This window comes from Anolis carolinensis, chromosome 3 (assembly GCF_035594765.1).
Source record: "Anolis carolinensis isolate JA03-04 chromosome 3, rAnoCar3.1.pri, whole genome shotgun sequence".
Classification (NCBI taxonomy): Eukaryota; Metazoa; Chordata; class Lepidosauria; order Squamata; family Dactyloidae; genus Anolis; species Anolis carolinensis.
The window spans coordinates 56,772,632-56,778,464 of NC_085843.1; the positions used below are offsets into that span (position 1 = coordinate 56,772,632).

General features: G+C 42.3%; 1 pseudogene; it reads right to left on the reverse strand.

Moving 5' to 3' along the window:
• Positions 1 to 2,125: 2,125 nt before the first annotated feature.
• On the reverse strand, positions 2,126 to 2,248 carry LOC134298120 (U2 spliceosomal RNA; annotated as a pseudogene).
• Positions 2,249 to 5,833: the final 3,585 nt, after the last annotated feature.

Consider the following 5,833-nt stretch of genomic DNA (forward strand, 5'->3'; position numbering starts at 1 on the left):
GGGAACCAGAAGCGAAAGCCATTCTCTGGGTCCAGATGCATGACTCCCTAAAGTTTCTCATGGAAAGCAGGCTAATCAACCATTTGTTTGGCCGCGATTCTCAGGCTTCTGCGATTAGCCTGTTGAGCTCCTCTCTGTTGTTGACAATAATCACGGCGAGAAAAAGGGGGAGATTTTGGCTCAGGGCTTGTTTGGCAAACTTCTGGAAGGCAAATCTCCTGCAGGTGCAAGGGTTCCAGTTCTGGCTGAGAAAGTTCCAATTCTGACTGAAACGGAGGAAAACCTAAGTTTTCCTCCTCATCTGTCACAACAGTGTTAGGGACGGGACTACATGGCCCATGAGACATCACATGTGGACATCCCATCAAATCCATAGGTTCATACCCTGATTCACCCTCAAATCTGCCCCCTTAATCCCTGGAAGATTATATATCACAAGAAGTAAGATTATAGCAGGGCTAGCAAAAGCCAGTGGAATAGTGCTTGTCTGGCCAATAGTGCTTTTGAAATGGCACAATATGTCTTTTAAAAAAATAACAGCATTTGTATATTGGAGTGACATTTATATCAAGTCCTCTATTATGACCCCAAAATGTCTTTCAGTCACTCACTGCTAGTTTAGAGACCATTAAAGTAAATGTGAACTGACCCCCTCCCCCTTTTGTCCTATACTTTACTTTATGCTGGCATATATTGAACCTTGCTTGCCATTTGAATACCTACCCTTCCACATTAGAGAGATTTCTTTGAATCCCTTAATCCCTGTTTTACCTTCTTGAATAATTGGATGTCATAAACTTGGTCACCCCATCTTAGGTTGCAATGATTGTCTTCCATCTTTGATGTCTGTGCTTCAGAATGACCACCTCCTCAGTAATGACAGCTCCAAAGACCTTTTCTCTTTGAGTGAAGGTAGAAATAGAATGTAAATCCTGACTTGAGTCATGCTTGCACAGAAAATGGGAAAACATTACACTTTTTGTCCTAATAATAATAATAATAATAATAATAATAATAATAATAATACTAATAATGTTATTCTTATACCCTGCCCCATCTCCCCGGAGGGACTCGGGGCGGCTTACATGGGGCCTTGCTCAGCACAACAATGTAACAACAAGACAATAAAACAAATATCCCAACAATAAAACATCAGCATCAATAAAACAGTCATAAAAATCAACATACAGAATAAAATGTTAAAAACAGGAGACTAATACACGGATCTGGGCCAAAGTGCAGAAAATTTCAAAATGCGGAGAGGTAGATCCACAGCTAAAATAGTCAATAAAGTGCATTATAATACTGGCAAAGCATCATCAATGGAGCTATTGTTGAATGGGCAGATAAATCGAACCTACAACGATTAATCATCGAAGGCCTTTTGGAAGAGCCAGGTTTTTAGGCTTGACAAGGTTTTTAGGTTTTTGTCCTTGACAAAAGTTCTGAAAAGTAACTGACTTTTAACCAGAGGGTGGATGGGAAAATTTATACATTTGCATGAGCAACGTTTTCCACATTTCTTTAGTAGAATTATTTTAAATAATGCCTTTTTTGGTAAAGTAGTAAAAATAATAGCAGTAGATGGGTTGCTCGAGACCTTGTTTGTGCTAGTTAATTGTTAATGTGGGATTTGTGTATTGGTAGTGTTTAAATGAAATTTGTGTCTTTCCTGTATTGCATACTGATTGCATCATCCAGAGTGTACTATAGTCTGGAAAGAGTTAATTACTAAGAAGCTGTGATGACCTTGATGTGTGGCTGGAACTGGGGAGTGTCCAGACACAAGTGTGTGTGCATTGCTGATTGCATCAGTTCTGTTCTGTTCTGCTCTGAGTTGAGTTGAGTTCTGTCTGCCTAGAGTGAGAGTCCTGTGTTCATCTTTTGTCTGCAAGCCTGTTTGTCTTGATTATTACTGAAGTCAGTAAAACTTTGTATATAGTTTTACCAACGTCTCTGATGTCTCTTCGTTCTGCGTTCCACTGATTCCATCCAACTACTGCTGCGCTGCAAATTACTCGGACATTATATATGTCTGGTTAATTTCACAAAGGGAAGAAAACATTGCTTCTGTTCACAAACAGTAGTTTTATGCAAATTATATTTTCCACACAAATCCAAATCTATTTATTTACTTTACAAAAATCACTTGGCATCAATAATAAAATTGCTTGTGGAGAATTCTCTTATATTAAACTGATAAGAACAGATACTACACTTGATCTTAGCCGAAAGGCCAAGAAGTCTCTTATAATCCCTGAAGGTGACCATGTACAATCTCAAGAGCATCAAGATTTCTTCCCATGCCCTAACAACAGCTTGTCCATCTGGTTTGAAGAACTGCAGATGTCTGCAGAAGCAAAGAGAATTACATGCTAAACTTGGTGTGTAGTAAGTAACAAATCTCTCTCCTGCACCGAAGTGCAGTTTGTTTGGAGAACAGGCAGAGAAATTGCATAGCAAGCTATACTATATAGATAGATAGGCAAATTATTTAACCTCAATAGACTGAAAGCCAAAACCAAGATCACAACAACATCTGTTATTGAACCCCAATATGTTGATAATGATGTAGTCTGTGCTCATTCAGAAGAAGACCTACAAACCATTCTAAACACCTTTGCAGAAGAACATAAAAAGCTTGGCCTCTCACTGAATATCAAGAAGATCAAAGTGCTCTACCAGCAGGCATCAACCAATCCACTTGCAAGGCCAAAATACAACTTAATGATGTAACATTAGAAAATGTTGACCATTTCCGCTACCTTGGCAGTCAGCTCTCCACAAAAGTCAATATTGACACTGAAATATAACATTGCTCTGTGAGTGCAGCATTTTTTCAAATGTTTGTGGATTGGGACATTTGTAGGGATACCAAGATGATTGTTTATTAAGCTATTGTTCTCCCAAATCTGTGTTGGCCCCATTTTAGGAGGCAACCCCTGGCAGTGAGACCAGGGAGATGCCTATTGGCAGAAACCTAGGCAAGTAATTTGCCTAGGCCCATTTTGAGTGAGTCTCTGCTATGGCAAGCAAGGAGAGAAGATGCTAGCTAGTGATACATTCACAAAGTAGATAGCATACAGAATACAGTTTCACAGCCCCCTTTATACACAAGCTGGCAGACTGCAGCCAAGCTTCTAATACTGACCAGTCACAGAGTGGGCTGGGAACCAGGGGTGGGCAGGCCAGCGTGGGCTGGAAACAAGGGATGATTAAGTGTCGATAAATGGAGTTCCTTTTACTGAACAGGAAAAATAACAAAATGATTGAGGGTATCTTCTGGCCCTACCCAAGAATGCTATTGTCTTATGAGATGAACATGGCATGGCCCATCAGGGGGCTGATCTGGCGGTTTCAGAACCCAGAGAAACAAAACATCATATATTAATACAAGCATGCAAAAATAACAGAGGATAGGTTTTGGCTGTAGAAATGCTGATTTCCTTCTGATGCAAGTGGTCCCGTTCATCAAAGGTGTAGAGTGGTGAAATTGGTTCTTCCCCAGAGGGGCAGGGAGAAGTGATTGCCCTGCCTGGGTAAGCTATTGTGTTACATATTATGTTTGAAATGTATATTTTTAATTCATAATGTATTTTAATAGTTTTAACTGTTTTATGTGCTGTTTTATATTGGTTTGTATGGGCATCTAATTGTTGCCACTGTTGTAAGCCGCCTTGAGTCCCTTCGGGTGAGAAGGGCGGGATATAAATGTGAGAAATAAATAATAAATAAATAATTACAATGTCCTGATGAAGTCCAAGAGATGGGTGAGGCTGGGAACTGATGAGGAAATTCCCAGCTTGGTTTCTTTCCCCCAGGCTATGCAATACATCTTTGGGTTCAGTAACAAGGTTTCCCTCAAAGGGAAGGAATGGGGATCTCAAGAGCATAAAACATTGGGTTAACACAACATATAGGCAAAATAGGAATACATAGGAAAACACATGGAGTGTTTAGGGAAAATTATATACATGAAAGACATAGTTTTTCAAAGCACCTTTAACAAGTCAGGCTTCCCAGAGGAAAAAAGGGGAAGGAAGGCAGGCAGAATGGAAGAAAAGGGGGAAAGGAAAAAAGAGTGAGGAAGGAAGAAAAAGGGGGAAGGAAAGAAAGGAAGGAAAAGAGGAGAAAGGAGGAAGAAAAGGGAAAGGAAGGTAAAGAGGGAGGAAAGAAGAAAGGAAGGAAGGGAAGAAGGAAGAAAGGAAGGAAAGGAGGGGGAAGGAGGAAGCAAAAAAGAGGAAAAAGGGAGACTTCAGTGAGTGGGGACCTGGCCCAGGTAAACTAGACATCCCAAAGACCCAGGACTGCTTTTCTCATGCAACATCTGTTACATGCCTGCAAAATATGGACTGTCTACAAACTTCACTCTCAACTGATGGAATGAATTTATCACTGATGCCTCTGAAAAATCCTGCAAATCTCTTGAGAAGAGAGGTGGACAAATGTAAGAAGCAAAGACCACCATCACTGAAGTGATGATCCCTTGCCATCAACTTCTTTGGACTGGCCACTCTGTCTGAATGCCCCATCACCATCTCCCAAAGCAGTTACTATACTCTCAACTCAAGAATGGAAAATGGAATGTTGGTGGACAACAAAAGAATTAAAGATGGGACTAAATCTAACCTTAAAAATTGTGGCATAGACACCAAGAACTGGGCAGACCTGGCTATTGAGCATTCTAATTGGAGGTTAGCTGTTACCAACAGTGCTGTGGAATTTAAAGAGGCACAAATGGAGGGTGAAAGGGAGAAACGTGTCAAGAGGAAGGCATGTTAAGTCAATCCTTGTGGGGACTACCTTTCATTTGGAAATTGATGCCTTCATTGCAAAATAACATGCAGATCAACAATAGGTGGCTGCTACCACCTGCTGCTTGCCAGCACAGAAGAAGGGAGTCCTGTTGCCTTACCTCCAGCCCTGCTACCTTCCTACTCTGGGGTAAGGAGGAAAAGAAGAAGGTGGAGGAAGGCCTATAAAACACCTGCCTTTGGACACTTCTTTCTGCTACCACCTGCTGCTTGCCAGCACAGAAGAAGGGAGTCCTGTTGCCCTACCTCCAGCCCTACTACCTTCCTACTCTGGGGTAAGGAGGAAAACAAGAAGGTGGAGGAAGGCCTATAAAACGCCTGCTTTTGGACACTTCTTTCTGCTACCACCTGCTGCTTGCCAGCACAGAAGAAGGGAGTCCTGTTGCCTTACCTCCAGCCCTGCTACCTTCCTACTCTGGGGTAAGGAGGAAAAGAAGAAGATGGAGGAAGGCCTATAAAACACCTGCCTTTGGACACTTCTTTCTGCTACCATCTGCTGCTTGCCAGCACAGAAGAAGGGAGTCCTGTTGCCTTACCTCCAGCCCTGCTACCTTCCTACTCTGGAGTAAGGAGGAAAAGAAGAAGGTGGAGGAAGGCCTATAAAATGCCTGCTTTTGGACACTTCTTTCTGCTACCACCTGCTGCTTGCCAGCACAGAAGAAGGGAGTCCTGTTGCCTTACCTCCAGCCCTGCTACCTTCCTACTCTGGGGTAAGGAGGAAAAGAAGGTGGAGGAAGGCCTATAAAACACCTGCCTTTGGACACTTCTTTCTGCTACCACCTGCTGCTTACCAGCACAGAAGAAGGGAGTCCTGTTGCCCTACCTCCAGCCCAACTACCTTCCTACTCTGGGGTAAGGAGGAAAAGAAGAAGGTGGAGGAAGGCCTTTAAAACACCTGCTTTTGGACACTTCTTGCTGCTACCTCCTGCTGCTTGCCAGCATAGAAAAGGGGAGTCCTGTTGCCCTACCTCCAGCCCTACTACCTTCCTACTCTGGGGTAAGGAGGAAAAGAAGAAGGT